At 42.4% G+C, this 18,432-nt stretch overlaps 2 protein-coding genes across 9 annotated transcripts in view; one reads left to right on the forward strand and one right to left on the reverse strand.

The window, feature by feature from the left end:
* The window catches only part of MACROD1 (mono-ADP ribosylhydrolase 1), a 963,591-nt gene that overhangs the window by 387,731 nt on the left and 557,428 nt on the right, over positions 1 to 18,432 (reverse strand). The window lies entirely within an intron of this gene.
* The window catches only part of FLRT1 (fibronectin leucine rich transmembrane protein 1), a 276,061-nt gene that overhangs the window by 134,956 nt on the left and 122,673 nt on the right, over positions 1 to 18,432 (forward strand). The window contains exon 1 of one of the 6 annotated variants that reach the window (XM_073554578.1): positions 17,165 to 17,418. The exons of the other annotated variants lie outside the window; for them this stretch is intronic. The gene's annotated coding sequence lies outside the window, so the exon portion shown is untranslated. Of the gene's footprint in view, positions 1 to 17,164; positions 17,419 to 18,432 lie in introns of those variants that run through there. 6 annotated transcript variants of the gene reach the window in all.

The raw sequence follows: 18,432 nt of genomic DNA on the forward strand, positions 1-18,432 counted from the left end.
GGGGACCCCTGGTTTAGAAGAAAGTATTTACATCTCGGCCAGGAAAAGACAGAGATGAAAATAATACTTTAATTGATAAGTGAGCAGTATGTATACACTAGGGTGACCGGATCTCATATGGGGGGGAAAAAATGTCAGAATCTTGTTCGTCTGGACCCCACAAAACGATTCCCCTTTCCAGATATTGAGATAGCCAAAATTTGAGCTCGATCAAACGACGTTAACCCGTGCCGCTCGTCGCTCAAAGTTTGAAAAAATCCAAATTGAGGTATTTTAAGATTTAGGTATTTTGCATAGTCTGTTAGACTATAAAGAATGTGACAACAACATTGCAGAAATAGCCCTGACCAAATTTTCGAACCATTTGTGGTATTTGAATGCAGAGTTGGTGGGATTATTGTTTTTTGATCCCACCATTACAAACAATGAAAAGTTGTTAATGGCTAATAAATTGCTCAGTAGCACAGATGAACCATCAGAGCACGCTAACCTACATGAGTTGATAATTTTACATAGTTGTCTAATCTATTCTAGAGCTTTTGTTAAAGTAGTTTTTGAAACGTCAGAATATAATGCTCGGCATTTGCTTACAACTTGCAGGACATATTGCTTTTGTTCTTCATCTTTTGTCAGAAGGTCGTTAAAGTCGGTTACTTCCTACCTCTTTTAATTTTTCTTTCCTAACTTTTGGATTTACAACCCTAGCGTGCTCTGATGGTTCATCTGTGCTACTGAGCAATTTATTAGCCATTAACAACTTTTCATTGTCTGTAATGGTGGGATCAAAAAGCGATAATCCCACCAACTCTGCATTCAAATACCACAAATGGTTCGAAAATTTGGTCAGGGCTATTTCTGCAATGTTATTGTCACATTCTTTATAGTCTAACACAGGGGTCCCCAACCGCCGGTCCGCGGCTCAGCACCGGGCCGCTGCAGTGCCCTTGCCGGTCCGCGGACACAAGGGGAGCCAGGGGCGGTCAGTGGCGTAGCGGGGGCTGGGGCGGCGCGCAGCAGTTATTAGCGGCGGCCAGGGAGCGATCCAAGCAGCTCCGCTGCGTGCAAGAGGGAATAGCAGGAGCGGAGCTGCAGGGACCCGTCCAGCTTCCTGCCCGCCGCCCGCGCTTCCTGTCTCTGACACAGAGAGGAGCGCGGCCGCTGCTGTGTGAGAGCAAGGAAGCGCGGGCGATGCTGCGACAGGTGAGAGGAGAGAGGTGGTGTGTGTATGTCTGTCTGTGTGTGTGTATGTGTAATGTGTGTGTATGTATAATGTGTGTGTGTATGTATGTCTGTCTGTGTGTGTACATGTGTGTGTGTGTGTGTGTGTGTGTGTGTGTATGTATAATGTGTGTGTGTGTGTGTGTGTGTGTGTGTGTGTGTTGGTCTGTGTTTGTGTAGCCTGGCCCTGGAGGAGATGGGGACATGAGGAGAAGGCCATGAGGGGAGTGATGGAGAGACGGCAGTGATGGGGTGAAGGCAATGATGGGGAGAGGGGAGTGATGGGGTGAAGGCAATGATGGGGAGAAGGGAGTGATGGGGAGAAGGCAATGATGGGGAGAAGGGAGTGATGGGGTGAAGGCATGATGGGGAGAAGGGAGTGATGGGGTGAAGGCAATGATGGAGAGACAGCAGTGATGGGGTGAAGGCAATGATGGAGAGATGGCAGTGATGGGGTGAAGGCAATGATGGGGAGATGGCAGTGATGGGGTGAAGGCAATGATGGGGAGAAGGGGGTGATGGGGTGAAGGCAATGATGGGGAGACAGCAGTGATGGGGTGAAGGCAATGATGGGGAGAAGGGAGTGATGGGGTGAAGGCATGATGGGGAGAAGGGAGTGATGGGGTGAAGGCAATGATGGGGAGAGGGGAGTGATGGGGTGAAGGCAATGATGGGGAGAAGGGAGTGATGGGGAGAAGGCAATGATGGGGAGAGGGGAGTGATGGGGTGAAGGCAATGATGGAGAGATGGCAGTGATGGGGTGAAGGCAATGATGGAGAGATGGCAGTGATGGGGTGAAGGCAATGATGGGGAGAGGGGAGTGATGGGGTGAAGGCAATGATGGGGAGAAGGGAGTGATGGGGTGAAGGCAATGATGGGGAGAAGGGGGTGATGGGGTGAAGGCAATGATGGGGAGAGGGGAGTGATGGGGTGAAGGCAATGATGGAGAGATTGCAGTGATGGGGTGAAGGCAATGATGGGGAGAAGGGAGTGATGGGGTGAAGGCAATGATGGGGAGAAGGGAGTGATGGGGTGAAGGCAATGATGGAGAGATGGCAGTGATGGGGTGAAGGCAATGATGGGGAGACAGCAGTGATGGGGTGAAGGCAATGATGGGGAGAAGGGAGTGATGGGGTGAAGGCAATGATGGGGAGAAGGGGGTGATGGAGCCCTTATTCAAAACCTATGGTGAGTTGAGTCACATTATAAATGTTATTTAATTATAAGTATGCACTGCTACACTACAACCGCGTCCATAGCCCCGCCCCCTTATGACCAAAGCCCCGCCCCTGCCACACCTCCATCCCCGCCCTGCCGGGCCACGGAAGAATGGTCTTGCTTGAAACCGGTCCCTGGTGCAAAAAAGGTTGGGGACCACTGGTCTAACAGACTATGCAAAATACCTAAATCTTAAAATACCTCAATTTGGATTTTTTCAAACTTTGAGCGACGAGCGGCACGGGTTAACGTCGTTTGATCGCGCTCAAATTTTGGCTATCTCAATATCTGGAAAGGGGAATCGTTTTGTGGGGTCCAGACGGACAAAATTCCGACATCGATTTTTTGCGGTCACCCTAGTATACACATTGACAAATTGCTGGAACCCTCCTTTTACAGTAAGAAAAAAAACCACAATGATCATTCATGTAATTTGAAACTGACAAAAGTAATTTTCAGTTTTAATTTTTGAATATCAACTAATGAAAATCAGATATTGTTTATTTTGCTTTTGATTTGTTGTTTAATGGAAGAATTAAAAAAACAAACTAATGATACTGGCCTGGACAAACATGATGGTACCCTGGACTGGTGTTGTTTGTTGCACAACATTTTGAGGCAATCACTGCAAACAAAAATTCTGCAACTCTCAATGAGACTTTTGCACTTCTCCACAGGTATTTTTGCCAGTCTTCCTGAGCAAACTGCTCCAGCTGTCTCACATGTGAAGGTGCCTTCTCCAGACTGCAGGTTTCAGCTCCTTCCACAGATGTTCAATAGGATTTAGATCAGAGCTCATAGAAGCCACTTCAGAATAGTCCAATGCTTTGTTCTTAGCCATTCTTGGATATTTTTAGCTGTGTGCTTTGGGTCATTATTCTGTTGCAGGACCCATGACCTGTGACTCGGACCACATTGTCCTCCAGAATGCTTTCATGGTCTTGACATTTCATTGTAGCCTGCACAAATTCAAAGACACCCTGTGCCAGATGCAATAAAGCAGCCCCAATGCATAACGGAGCCTCCTCCATCTTTCACAGTCAGCACAATGTTCTTTTCTTTGTATTTTTTATTTTTGCATCTTAGAACATAGTGCTGATGTGATTTGCCAAAACCTCCAAATTTGTCCCATCTGTCCAAAAGATATTCTGCCAGAAGCTTTGTGGCTTGCCAATATGGATTTTGGCAAATTCCAGTCTTGTTTTTTTATATATTGCTTTCATCAGTGGTTTCCATCTCAGCCGTTTTCCATTGAGTCCTCTTTGGCCAAGACAGAGACGGAAGGTGCGATCTGCACTGATGTATCTTGACCTCGGAGTTCACCTGTAATCTCTTTGGAAGTTGTTTTGGGCTCTTGGTTACCATTTGTATTTTACGTATCTTTGATTTGTCATCAGTATGCCTCTTGCGGCCACGTCTTTGGGGTTCGGCTACAGTCCCATTGACTTGAACTTCTGAATAATATGTGAAGCTGTGGTAAAACTACTATCAAGTTTTTTGTAGATGGTGTTATAGCCTTTATGTTTAAAATGTTTTTCTATAATTTTCTTTCCGAGATAACTCTCTAATCAGCTTTCTTTGGTCCATGTTCAGTGTGATACCAAACAGCACAATGACTACTTTTCACCCTCTAAATAGGCAGACTGACTAAATAAAAGTATGTAGACTCCTGCTGTTCTAATTAGAGAACACCCCTTAGTTTAACATGTCCCTATGCCTAAATTATTTTGAATCTTTTCTAGGGGTACCACCATTTTTTTTTCCAGGCAGTTTTCAGTAGGTTTTTTTAATTTTTTTTCTGTTGAGCCTCAAGTCAAAGGCAATATCTGTCTTACTAGTGGATATCCAGCATATCTAAATTACAAATTACTTTTTTCAGTTTCAGATTATTTCAGTAACCATTGTGGGGCTTTTCTTACCCGAAGGGTACCAACAATGTAGTCCATGTGTGTATATATGGGTATATAACATATATAAAATATTATAGTAATGCCATTATTAGCAATGTTGCACAGTAAATGAACACAAAATCGTTTGGATGGTCTTAGACGTGTAATTTTTAAGATGATTGTGACCATTGTTTCTTAGATTACCCTTACGTTTTTTTTTTTAATTATACACATATACGGTAATGAAGATGTGTGAATATACAGAAACTGGCTCCATGGACAGTTCCCCTGGCCAGGTAAAATGTAATGAGGATGTCCTCAGCAAGAAAACCTTTCCAAAGCCTGCCTGGAAATGAGTGCCTCTGCTTTCCAATAAATGAGACTTCCTATGAGGTAGCGGTTCGGCTTGTCAGCGGGGAAGTCGGGCGCAGAATCCAGACAACTGCATAAATAGCAAAACATAATGTTCCCTGTCTGCTGCGGTTAAACAGATGATATTTAAGGGATAGCCCCATAAATAGGAGTGTGTCTGTGGAGCAGGAACTTGACCTGGAATAATTTAGCAGCGTGTAGCAGTAAAATTTGCGGCGCGTGTTTGTGTATAGATATATATTACAAAGCGGGTGCCCAGAAAGACATTAAAATAAATGGTGATGGCTGTTTAGTCATGCCGAGATTTGACTTCTGCAGCTTTCCCTCCCACTCTCACCCCCTCACTCATCACTGATCCCTTGGAGAAGCGCCCAGGAAAGCTGCATTTTTACTGAGTCGCCGAAAAATATAAAATAAATAAATCTGCTTCCAAAAAAAAAAAAAAGGGTTGCAGACGACAAGAAACTGAAAACACAATCCTATTATCAAGTTCACTCTCAAGGTAGAAGTATAAAAAGCAGAACCTGTCAATCAATATTTCTCAGATCTGCTGGATCTGTATAATGTATTTAATTTCTAACATTAGAGCTGAGTTTGGGAAAGGAATGCAAATTACAGATTAACAACATATGAAATAGTATAATTTACGGTAATGTTTAAGGTGCTTAAGGGCATAGTAATAGGGAATAAAGTCGCACTAAGATTCTGGTACCGGCAGGGGGCCCAAAGGCCTCTCGACAGTAGAAGAAGAAAACCACATTATAAATGGCACATGACACAAAAAGTGTAAAAGTACCAATCTAATGGTTGCTTTCCGACTGGCTATCATTGAAAAGATTTTAAGGAAAAGAATATATTGCCTTCTGGATAATGAAGAGTTCATAAGATAAGGAAGTATGTAGAAAGTGGCAAGGAAAGAAAAGGATAGTATGAAAAATGGAAGTAATGTCATCGTCTTTTCATCCTCTACAGTAGATAGACACATACATTTATACCCGAAATGTTTCATTTTGCAGAATTCATATTACCTGAAATTACATCCTCGGGACATTACTTGTGATTGTCATACTGCCTGGATCTGACAAATGGATCAGTCCAAGCACATAATACATTATTGCTTAGCTCTCTAAATAAAATTTTACATTTTCGTAAAAAGTGGAATTCTGATGTACCCTCATAAGGCAGGATGAAATCCTGTTTTCATAGCTAGTGACCCAACCTACTAGTACATTCAATAAATTGCTTGTTCGATTCCACATATCATCTGACTAGTTCTGCAAACTAGGCTACATACAGAGTTGTTTTTAGGGGAAAATGTGCAAGATATATGTAGTTCCTGCATCCGTTTATTACAGTGCCATGTAGTAATGCGTCTTATGGGAGGAAAGCGGTGTAGTGGACCATGCAGATATTTTCTTCCAGGCAGATTACTTTTGAAGCCAACAGAGAAAAAAGTCCACTATGCCTCTGTTTGAAATTGAACTTCGTACACTTCTATGGGTGCTTGGAGTTTGTTCAAAGCATTAGCCGGGGTATCTGGGATTTAAAAACAAAAAAAAACAACTGTGCCTAAGCACCAACAGGCACGTAATTGCTGCTTACCTGCCTGTTTTGCATGGCGCCGTGCTTCCTCAGCACAGAGCTTTCACAGACCTCTCCTGCCGGGGATTGAGAAGCCTCCACTGACGTCACGTCTACATATCAGAGGCTACTTTTCCACTCCGCTCTGTCGAAGGGGCAATACTTCCAGTGTCATTCCGATTGACAGACGGATCCCCACTGCCTAACTGGGGAAGCCTGCTGGTTAGTCTCCGGCAGGAGCGGCTTGTGCCTGCTATGTGCCAGGTAAGAATGACGCCGGCACAACAGGCAGGTAATTTGCAATTACCTGCCTGTTAAGTGCTTAGGTTTCTTTTTTGTATAGTCCCGGATAGCTCCTTTAATACACAGTTGGTTGTGATTGGGGATGACCAATAACAGTACATGCAGAAGAGTATACGGTAATTACCAAATATTAGTCTGATACATGACTCTTCATGCTTAGAGGGAAAAATGCATCTCCTCTCCAAATTAGCTGTAGTGTATGAGAAACTAAAATATATGTAGGGTTCCTAAAGTAGGTATGTGGAGCAGCAGCTCCTTTCTTCAAAAGAACATGGCGTTGATCCAGTGGGCAGGTCTCATGCACCATTGGCGGGTTTCTGTGCTTACTCGGTTTGACCTCCCACCAGGTCAAATAAAGTCAATAGAATCCCAGAAAATCAGAGTCACCAAAATTGGAGTTTGTATGTTCTCCCCTTGTTTGCGTGGGTTTCCTCTGGGTTCCCTGGTTTTCTCCTACACTGCAAAAACATACTGTTAGGGAATTTAGATTGTGAGCCCCGATGGGGACAGTGATGATGATGTCTGTAAAGCGCTGTGGAAATCAATGGCTTTACTCACTTATAAGTGAGTAAATTAAATAAAATGATTAGGGATGAACTGACCCATGGAAATTTTGGTTCTACCGAACTATAGTTTAAAGTTTGATTTGGGTACCAGAAATGTACACACACTTGAGCCTGAACCTCATAGAAAATAGTGGGGACCCAAACTTTAAAGCTGGAACCATTGACAGAGAGTATTGGCTAATGGACTAAAATTTGTACTTTTTTTCCAGCAGTGTCTGTTTCTTCTGAAGACTACGTTCTTGTGCCTGTCTGAAGAGACAAACAAAGGAAGGGCAAAAATGCTATTTGAATGGACCCTTATGCTATATTTAGAATGCATTATCACTTTACCAGTTCACCTAATGACTTTTCTGCAACAACGCGCTGTGCAAAATTCACATAAAACATTGAAAATATGAACCTTAGCTGTTTTGTCCATAGTTTACCTGCACAGAGTAATAGGTCAAGGGAAATCGTTCTATAAGTTTCCATGATAAAAAGAAATGTCTTCAAAGGCCTAAACGTATCTGTCTGGTAGGAGTAGTATCTTTGTATCAGAATCATCCGGCGAGTGCAGCTTGTAGTTGGAGGTGCAGACGTGCAAACCTTTGCATTTGTTCATGGAAATATAAAGAAAAATAGCGATTGACCTTAAAATAGCATTTGTCTTTCATGCACTAACCCCATGGGCTAGCCGGAGCTTCAGACTAGCAGCTTACACAGTGTCTGCATCTTGTTTGGGCTCAGTCTCTGCGCTTCGGTTTCTGGTAGTTGTGCCAAGTGCATTAGTGCTGGATGGCTATAAATTTTAAGGAGCCAGGGGCTCTGTAACTCAGCAAAGCCCATAGTGAGTTGGTTGGGAAAACAGCGTCTCTCTTCTTTTTCATATCTTATTTACAGCTTTGTTTTTCTCTAAGTTGCCCTCTCTGGATCTTAGAAGGTAGGTCTAGGGAGATCACCCCCCATAAAACATCAGCAAAGCACAAGTTGTTACTCCCTTTTCTCTCTCTCTCTCCTTCCTGCGTCTCAAAATCAATATTAATTCATTATCTCCAACACTTGCCAGATATATTTATTCCCTTCTCCCCCCTTCTCACGCACAAACACACACTGCTTCACTCCCAATCCATTAAGGATCTTGATTTATGGGTCTCGTGGATGGTTAAGAAATAATATTATAATATAAGTGTATATTCTGGGCAACAATCGCGCACAATATCCTTAGCATGTACATATATATTAGCGTAGGTGTCTTGGGTGAATGGTATCTGGAGGTCAGCTTGAGTGGCCGTAAGTTCCAGAATTGAAAGGTGAAAGAATCGAGTAATATATAGAGGTATAAATATAGGTGTAAGCACTTAAGAGGGTCATAAAAGGTATACATTAAATATATAAATCTAGGTGCACTTAGACGGACAATCTGTCAGATGTTTGCTGATGCAAGGCACTCATTGTGTCAGATGTAACAGGTTTGTCAATAGGATTTTTTTTTAATTAACGTAAGAAACACTTGAAACTTCCAGACGGAGTGACAGACGGAGGTCTGACGGGAAGTGAGTGTTGGCTCAGAGAAAACCAAGAAGGGTTCTAGAACTCTATGAGCCGTGAAACTATATATTCTCTCATCATCAGTGGGTTCATGAATAATGAAGCGACCCTTGAAATATCATGCGGAATACATTGCCAAGGGGTCAAACATCATAGCCGGCCAATCAAATTTCCAAAATCTCCAATGATTCCAAGTATACATTGATTATCACTAAAACCTTTTGAAGTCATACATCAGAAACATCTTCGTGAAAACCCAGCCTGAGATGATGAGAGGCCCCAAGATGGAAACATAGGTTCAGTAGATGCCATGTTTGATGTCAACATACCTCACCATGTGCCGCTTGTTGAGATTTGCAGGTCTTTGTTAAGAAATAAATGCTTGGTAAATTAGCCGTTCAGGGGCACGCCTAGCAAAAGGGAAATTTTGCATTTACCTCTTGGGGATGTGCTTTGTTTTCTGTTGGTGATTCATGAGGACAGGCTGAAAGCAGGCAGCAGTGACATTGCCAATTAAACATGACACACGCATGTCACTGAGCTACTCCACACATACATACACTTATTTAAAATAGGGTTGGATCTTTGCTCACAGGACCCCCTTAACCCCTGTGAGGCAAGTACCCAACCACAGCAATATTTCGCCTTTCCCCTGCCAGAATCGTGGTATGTCACTAATAACGGAGCAACACTGTGCTTAGATCCGGGCTGCTTTCCATGTGATGAGCGTAGGGAGGGGAAGGTTTATTTAGCCAGAAGAGAAGCTGAGTTCAGTTCTAAATATTTGATGTTTTAGGATCGTTAAGCATAATTAAATACACTGATGTTAATGCCGTCCGCTCAGTGGAAGTGACAGGCGATAACTGCAGCATTTTATGAGTCCTTTGGGAAAGACTCACAGACTTCCCCTCCACTTCTGTCTATGGATTATGGGATGATAGAAGCAAGAGAAGTTTCTTCTTGCAGACAGACAGACAGACAATCCTTCAATATTAACCCTTGGCAATCCAATCATAGATAAACCAGTCATTACACCAGTAAGTGATCTCTTTTAGAGATAAATTTACTGATTTCTGTTCGACGTAAAAAAATGTTCCATCCCGTCCATGAGATTGTTCACGGATGAGGCATCTGATAACGCTCATCTCCGATGGCAAAAATCTAGGAGTCTATGGCCAGCTTTAGTACTACTGTATAATGATGGTGAGAAATATTCACTCCAGGACACTACTAACATAATGTGATGCAAAATATTATGCTACACACAGAATTAAACAGTTCCCAATATTCTCCCGGACAGTAATCCACCGCAAAAAAAAAAAAGTATATGTAGTCTGTTCCTCATTACTTGTACACTCATTTGTGTAATGGTTTCATAGGACTATAATTACGTTCTCCAGGAGCATTATTCATACATACAGTAAGTGCCAGAAGCTCTTGGGCTTCGTTTCCATTTCCCCATCTTATGTAATTCTGTCACATTTCTAATTGTAAACCGCATTCTGTATACATAAAGGCATACTCTAGAATTTACAAATTTTGAACATGTTGCCCTTCTTTACAGTCATGGCCAAAAGTATTGACACCCCTGCAATTCTGTCAGATAATACTCAGTTTCTTCCTGAAAATGATTGCAAACACAAATTCTTTGGTATTATCTTCATTTAATTTGTCTTAAATAAAAAAATACAAAAGAGAATGAAGCAAAAAGCAAAACATTGATCATTTCACACAAAACTCCAAAAATGGGCTGGACAAAAGTATTGGCGCCCTCAGCCTAATACTTGGTTGCACAACCTTTAGCCAAAATAACTGCGACCAACCGCTTCCGGTAACCATCAATGAGTTTCTTACAATGCTCTGCTGGAATTTTAGACCATTCTTCTTTGGCAAACTACTCCAGGTCCCTGATATTTGAAGGGTGCCTTCTCCAAACTGCCATTTTTAGATCTCTCCACAGGTGTTCTATGGGATTCAGGTCTGGACTCATTGCTGGCCACCTTAGAAGTCTCCAGTGCTTTCTCTCAAACCATTTTCTAGTGCTTTTTGAAGTGTGTTTTGGGTTATTGTCATGCTGGAAGACCCTTGACTTCTGAGGTAGACCCAGCTTTCTCACACTGGGCCCTACATTATGCTACAAAATTTGTTGGTAGTCTTCTGACTTCATAATGGCATGCACACGGTCAAGCAGTCCAGTGCCAGAGGCAGCAAAGCAACCCCAAAACATCAGGGAACCTCCGCCATGTTTGACTGTAGGGACCGTGTACTTTTCTTTGAATGCCTCTTTTTTCTCCTGTAAACTCTATGTTGATGCTTTTGCCCTAAAAGCTCTACTTTTGTCTCATCTGACCAGAGAACATTCTTCCAAAATGTTTTAGGCTTTTTCAGGTAAGTTTTGGCAAACTCCAGCCTGACTTTTTTATGTCTCGGGGTAAGAAGTGGAGTCTTCCTGGGTCTCCTACCATACAGTCCCTTTTCATTCAGATGCCGACGGATAGTACGGGTTGACACCGTTGTACCCTCGGACTGCAGGGCAGCTTGAACTTGTTTGGATGTTAGTGGAGGTTCTTTATCCAACATCCGCACAATCTTGCGTTGAAATCTCTTGTCAATTTTTCTTTTCCGTCCACATCTAGGGATGTTAGCCACAGTGCCATGGGCTTTAAACTTCTTGATGACACTGCGCACGGTAGACACAGGAACATTCAGATCTTTGGAGATGGACTTGTAGCCTTCAGATTGCTCATGCTTCCTCACAATTTGGTTTCTCAAGTCCTTAGACAGTTCTTTGGTCTTCTTTCTTTTCTCCGTGCTCAATGTGGTACACACAAGGACACAGGACAGAGGTTGAGTCAACTTTAATCCATGTCAAATGGCTGCAAGTGTGATTTAGTTATTGCCAACAACTGTTAGGTGCCACAGGTAAGTTACAGGTGCTGTTAATTACACAAATTAGAGAAGCATCACATGATTTTTCGAACAGTGCCAATACTTTTGTCCACCCTCTTTTTTATGTTTGGTGTGGAATTATATCCAATTTGGCTTTAGGACAATTCTTTTTGTGTTTTTTCATTTAAGACAAATTAAATGAAGATAATAATACCAAAGAATTTGTGTTTGCAATCATTTTCAGGAAGAAACTGAGTATTATCTGACAGAATTGCAGGGGTGTCAATACTTTTGGCCATGACTGTATGTGTTTTGATTATATAAACTTTATGTCTCTCCATACGACTCTTACCATTTTTGTTTCTATATTTATTAAACTGGCCATACACTGTCAATAGCTCCGTTTGCCTAATGAACTCCTCCAAAATACAGTCATATGTAAAAGTTTGGGCACCCCTATTAATGTTAACCTTTTTTCTTTATAACAATTTTGGTTTTTGCAACAGCTATTTCAGTTTCATATATCTAATAACTGATGGACTCAGTTATATTTCTGGATTCAAATGAGGTTTATTGTACTAACAGAAAATGTGCAATCTGCATTTAAACAAAATTTGACAGGTGCAAAAGTATAGGCACCCTTATCATTTTCTTGATTTGAACACTCCTAACTACTTTTTACTGACTTCCTGAAGCACTAAATTGGTTTTGTAACCTCATTGAGCTTTGAACTTCATAGCCAGGTGTATCAAATCATGAGTAAAAGTATTTAAGGTGGCCACTTGCAAGTAGTTCTCCTATTTCATTCTCCTATGAAGAGTGGCATCATGGGCTCCTCAAAACAACTCTCAAATGATCTTAAAACAAAGATTATTCAACATAGCTTTTCAGGGGAAGGATACAAAAAGTTGTCTCAGAGATTTAACCTGTCAGTTTCCACTGTGAGGAACATAGTAAGGAAATGGAAGAACACAGGTACAGTTCTTGTTAAGCCCAGAAGTGGCAGGCCAAGAAAAATATCAGAAAGGCAGAGAAGAAGAATGGTGAGAACAGTCAAGGACAATCCACAGACCACCTCCAAAGACCTGCAGCATCATCTTGCTGCAGATGGTGTCACTGTGCATCGGTCAACAATACAGCGCACTTTGCACAAGGAGAAGCTGTATGGGAGAATGATGCGAAAAAAAACGTTTCTGCAAGCAAGCCATAAACAGAGTCGTCTGAGGTATGCAAAAGCACATTTGGACAAGCCAGTTACATTTTGGAAGATGGTCCTGTGGACTGATGAGACAAAGATTGAGTTGTTTGGTCATGCAAAAAGGCGTTATGCATGGAGGCTAAAAAACACAGCATTCCAAGAAAAACACTTGCTACCCACAGTAAAATTTGGTGGAGGTTCCATCATGCTTTGGGGCTGTGTGGCCAATGCCGGCACCGGGAATCTTGTTAAAGTCGGTATCAGCAGATTCTTTACAATAATGTGCAAGAATCAGTGACGAAGTTGAAGTTACGCAGGGGATGGATATTTCAGCAAGACAATGATCCAAAACACCGCTCCAAATCTACTCAGGCATTCATGCAGAGGAACAATTACAATGTTCTGGAATGGCCATCCCAGTCCCCAGACCTGAATATCATTGAACATCTGTGGGATGATTTGAAGCGGGCTGTCCATGCTCGGCGACCATCAAACTTAATTGAACTGGAATTGTTTTGTAAACAGGAATGGTCACAAATACCTTCATCCAGGATCCAGGAACTCATTAATAGCTACAGGAAGCGACTAGAGGCTGTTATTTTTGCAAAAGGAGGATCTACGAAATATTAATGTCACTTTCATGTTGAGGTGCCCATACTTTTGCATCGGTCAAATTTTGTTTAAATGCAGATTGCACATTTTCTGTTAGTACAATAAACCTCATTTGAATCCAGAAATATAGCTGAGTCCATCAGTTATTAGATATATGAAACTAAAATAGCTGTTGCACAAACCAAAATTGTTATAAAGAAAAAAGGTTAACATTAATAGGGGTGCCCAAACTTTAACATATGACTGTATGCTCTTGGATCAGCCAACTATACTTGTTTTCTGAGTAGCGAATGTAGAGTAAGCAGCTGTCAAATACTGGCAGTGGCATTATTTTAGGATCAGGGATGTTGAAATTTAACATGCCCTATCATTTTCCCAAACCAATAAAGGTCGTGCATGTCATTAGTCAAGGCGTGGTAGTGGCCGAGCCTCGCTATTGTTTGTAGTCAATGGCAAAAATGTATCTCCGTTTGCCTCCTGAATCCAGCAGCACATTAGAGGGGGTTATCCTTTCTGAACTCACTTCCACATTTCACATCTACCGATCGTGATGATACCTTTTGATCGTTGATGCGTCCTGGTAGGTATTAGGTATCACCAGTACCGCTCACCTTCCGATGCAGATCTCCCTAGCAGAAAGTGAGGACCGTCGCACAGTTTGGATTACGTTAGCCAACCATCTTATACAGTGATACTCAAATGTGAATTGGCAACTTTTATTTATTATGCTTTGTGTATATAGCTGCATCATACTCCCAGTGGAGCTCACAGTCTAAATCCCCTGTATCTGGAGTGTGGTAGGAAACTGGAGAACTCACAGGAAAACCACACAAACACAGGGGAGAAGATCCAAACTCCTTGCAGATGTTGTCCTTGGTGGGATTGAACCCAGGACATCAGTGCTGCAAAGCTAGAGTGCTAACCACTGAGTCCCTGTGCTGACCTCCTGTACAACTTATACACATTTTATGAGCTGCTATATAGCGCCTGTGTGCACCACTTCATTGCAGAGTAATATCTTTGTAAGATCCCAGCCAGTGTTGTCACTCCATTTTTTTTCTCTTGAACCCATAGATTTCTATAAGTGACTTATTACGGTGTACTAGTACTCTGCTCTACTTACGATGCTACAATGATGGCTACTACAAAGTTAGTAATGAGCTCTTAGAAGTCTATTCTGAAGCCTGTTTATTGTGGTAAAACTTAACAGTTTGGGCCCCTATCACCAGTTACTATAATAGGTTCAGGGCAAGGGTAGTGTGAGGCTGTGACCCGTGTCACAGGTAGGGGTCGCTGTTTTTTCTACCCAGGATGTGCACAGAGGCGTATTGAGGCCATGGGGGGCCATTGCAATGGTGAAGCAGTGACCGGTGTCACAGGTAGTGGTCACTGTGTGTTCGCCCCAGGATTTGCACGGAGGCGTATGAAGGCCATAGGAGTGCATGGCAGTCACGAACGTAGCTGTGACTGCAATGCAGACTATGAATAAAATAAGTGCTAGCCTTGGACATGCTAGTGTCCGAGGCAGATGTAGGGAAAACCTTCTCTGAGATGTTGTGGATCAGACTGCAGGATAGTAGTTGTGCAGTCCGTTTCACTCCTGGCCCAGGTTTTTCATGTGGCTAAAGGCCACAGGTTTCTTTGTTAAAAGACCTGCAGTGAAGGGTTTGGGTGTGTCAGGTCCAGTGTCAGGGCCAGAGTGAGTTGGTGCATGTTGCTGTGCTGAGCAGTTGGTGTTTGCAGAGCATGGCCTGTGTGAGGCAACACACGACAGAGCGGAACCAATAGGCCTGACACCCGCAGCTTACACAGCGTTGCTGCCATCCACGGTAACTGGTCTCGGATGTGGACAGGTCTTGTGCCCGGAGGTGGCTGTCCTGTGCCTGAAGGAGGACTAGCGTGTCTAACAGCTGCAAACAGGTGGATATGGTGCCCGGCTGCGACCCGGAGGCTATCAATTACTGTGCAAGGCTGTGTGAGTAAAAAGACATTGACACGGTGGTGTAGTCGCCCACACAAACTTGTTAGAGGAAGACTAGCGTGTTTAGGGACTACAATATAAAGTATATTGTGTACTGTGCAAAGAAAAGGTGGCTGTGAGTAAAAGAGATATTAACAGAGAGGTGCGGTCACCCACGGCAACTGGTCAGAGGTGGACTAGCATGTGTAGTGACTGCAAACTAATGAAGGCTCTGAGTAAGAGACATTGACACGGCACTGCAGTCGCCCACGGAAACTGGACAAAGGGAAGTACGGCGTGTTTAGTGACTGTGATTTAAAGGATGCTGTGTACTATGTAGTGCTATGGAAGGGTGTGAACTGAACACTAATAATATGCACTTGTGTGAAGTGAGCATTTAATGCAGTGAAGTAACACATTAAAGGAGTTTTGGGTTTGAACTTTGTGGGTCACTGCCTCTTCACTGCATATGGTGGTACCGGTGCACTACAGTAGGCACAGACAGAAGTGTACGTATGTGCATGAACAGTATATGGGCTCTTTGCAGTTCAGTGGCTCCTCATAATGCACATTTCCACCTGCTTTGTAGTGGGAAAGGAACTCCTTAAATCTTGGGCCCCTGTAAGACCTCACAGGCTCTTCCAATTATATGTCTGCCCCTGGTGCAGGGATTGAAGTTGCGCCTGGGCCCTGGAGACTAGAGGAGACCCAAACGTCCCTTTACCCCATAGAAAAAGACTAGTACTATTAAAGACCAGTGATAGTTGGGGATTTTGCATTGGGGCCCACAAGTTCCAAGTTACACCACTGCCTATCACCCACACAAACTGCAATATTTTTTGCTATCCTTGTCTTATAACAGAGACTTCTATTTGCTATTGATTATATCACTTCCTCATCTTCTCATGGACAGCCATAAGCATTTATCAATCTATTGTATTTACCCCGTACACACATTTCTCCTTCCTGGGCTATTGTGAAGGTTGTTGCACTGTTTTGTTCACGAATAATGATATTAAAATGGGGTTAAAATGATAATACTATCATGCCTAATTCATAAGAATGGGGCATGCACGTGTATGGTGTGCCAACTAGACAAGTGGTACTAATCTCACATCTTCACATCTCCAACCCTATATAGAGCCATGTGCATCAATTCCAAGGTCTTCGCGCACAAACCTATGATAATGGCATCTCCTATATTTGCATATTTGGATTACTTTAGTAACCAGCACAATAAAAGGTATTATTATTAGGTTTCTTTGATTAAAGGGCAATTTTTGTAACAAACCCAAATACATTTATCAAAAGGCCACTCCACCAGCAGTTTATCATTAGTAGTACTGAGAGGAGGTGATGCTGTACGTCAGCTCCGTAGTGATACAATATCATTCTTAATACCAGTCACTAATTCATATATTGTTGCTTCTTTTTAAGACGTGACCAGGAAACAAAGATATTGTTGCAAATCCCCGGATTTGGCCTCAATATATGAGCAGATTGTGGTCATTTCCTTATGATGTTAACATTTTTAGAGAATTTTGTGGTGGCCTTGTGATACCTAGAAGAGCCATTAGCATTGGCTTAGAATAAGGAGTTGAATCTATAATCAATCACCCTCTTACTAGGCGTGCATATAAATAAGTCGTCGTCCACAATAATGTATTGCATATCACCAGGTCTTTCTTTACATGTGAATTTTTTTGTTATTTTCTCATTTTCTAGGACCATTTTCAGGTTGTGCAAGCTCTCTATATTCCTCCTGCTCCCTTTTTCTCCCTCCCTCTTTCTCTCCTCCTCCTGCTCCCGTCTCTCTCTCTCCTCCTCCCTTTCTCTGTGCTTTTGCTGTAATGCATTTCATGAGCGTGCCCTTATATTCAATACAATCTTTATTCACTCCCTTGAGAGGTTACCCTAAAGGGGGTCAAGCTATAAAGAGCAGTCGCCAATTCTATTGGGGTGCATAAATGGAGGGGGGCTGATTCAGGGGAAGCGATTGGACCAAGGAAGAAAAGCAATTTCTCTACCGTATAGGAAAATCTTCTCCTGTCTACAAGGGCTTCTGCACTGCGATGTATAAGAGCGGTGAGAAAGATGCCTTTCTATATTTCCTTCCTCATATCTCTTCATTTCTTTCCATCTGAATGCGTTTTATTGGAAATTTTCTGGTTTGATGCCAGGTTTTAATATTCCTTTACGTACCTGTTCTTCTGTAAGCCCTGCTATTGCGCTATAAAACTGATTCTTGAAACTACTTTGGAGGTTCAATCTGCAAATGCCCCATAAAACTATTCCTTATCACATACAATTATTAAGCATTCCTTGTAGATAGGACGCTTTCTTTTATTTTTATTCTACTGCGCGACACAAGGTCATTAGCTCGTCATGTATATATTTGTTGCCACGCTGAGAACTTATCTCACGTCACTTGTTATATATCTATGTGCTTGTCCCCTGTCAAGACCATATCTATGGCATTAATTACTTTTGTGGCTTCATGTTTAACTCCTTGCTTTACATCATCTGATTTCATTCTTCTAGTAAAATTCTGGATTTTTGACTCTTAGTTCCCATTTGCACTACCATGACCATTTCATGCTTCCGCTCCGGCTGAAGGGAGAACGCCTACCATTTTTTTTGGTTTCCTATCTCCTCCTATTGAACCCTAGAGTCTCACCTGTGAATCTTTTCTACTATCTCGACTTATTTCACGGCCCATCACAAGATAATGGGAAGATGAACCCTACTTTGACCCATAATGGTGGGGTCTAATTTTCTTTTAAGGGACCAACTCTACACTCTTGGCTTTGATGTCTCCTCACGTCTGCTTCTGCCGCCTCTCATCTCATTAAGAAGCCTGCAAAGCTTAACAAGTATCAAAACGAGCCCATTTCGCTTTCTTGCCTCTTCCCCACCTTCTGTTAACACATTAGGAGCTCATGCACTGGTATTCCGGTTCATCTGACAATTGTACACGTTATTACGAAAGAAGTTTAATTAGCCTGAGACGTTACTTGGGTTCACAGCGCATAGACAGCACTGTCTGTTCTCACTTCTCCCACCCTCTTTTCTCTATCATTCTCTCCTCGTCAGCCTGTT

The sequence above is a fragment of the Dendrobates tinctorius genome, unplaced genomic scaffold, assembly GCF_039654945.1.
Source record: "Dendrobates tinctorius isolate UK_male_01 unplaced genomic scaffold, ASM3965494v1 ptg000211l, whole genome shotgun sequence".
Lineage (NCBI taxonomy): Eukaryota > Metazoa > Chordata > Amphibia > Anura > Dendrobatidae > Dendrobates > Dendrobates tinctorius.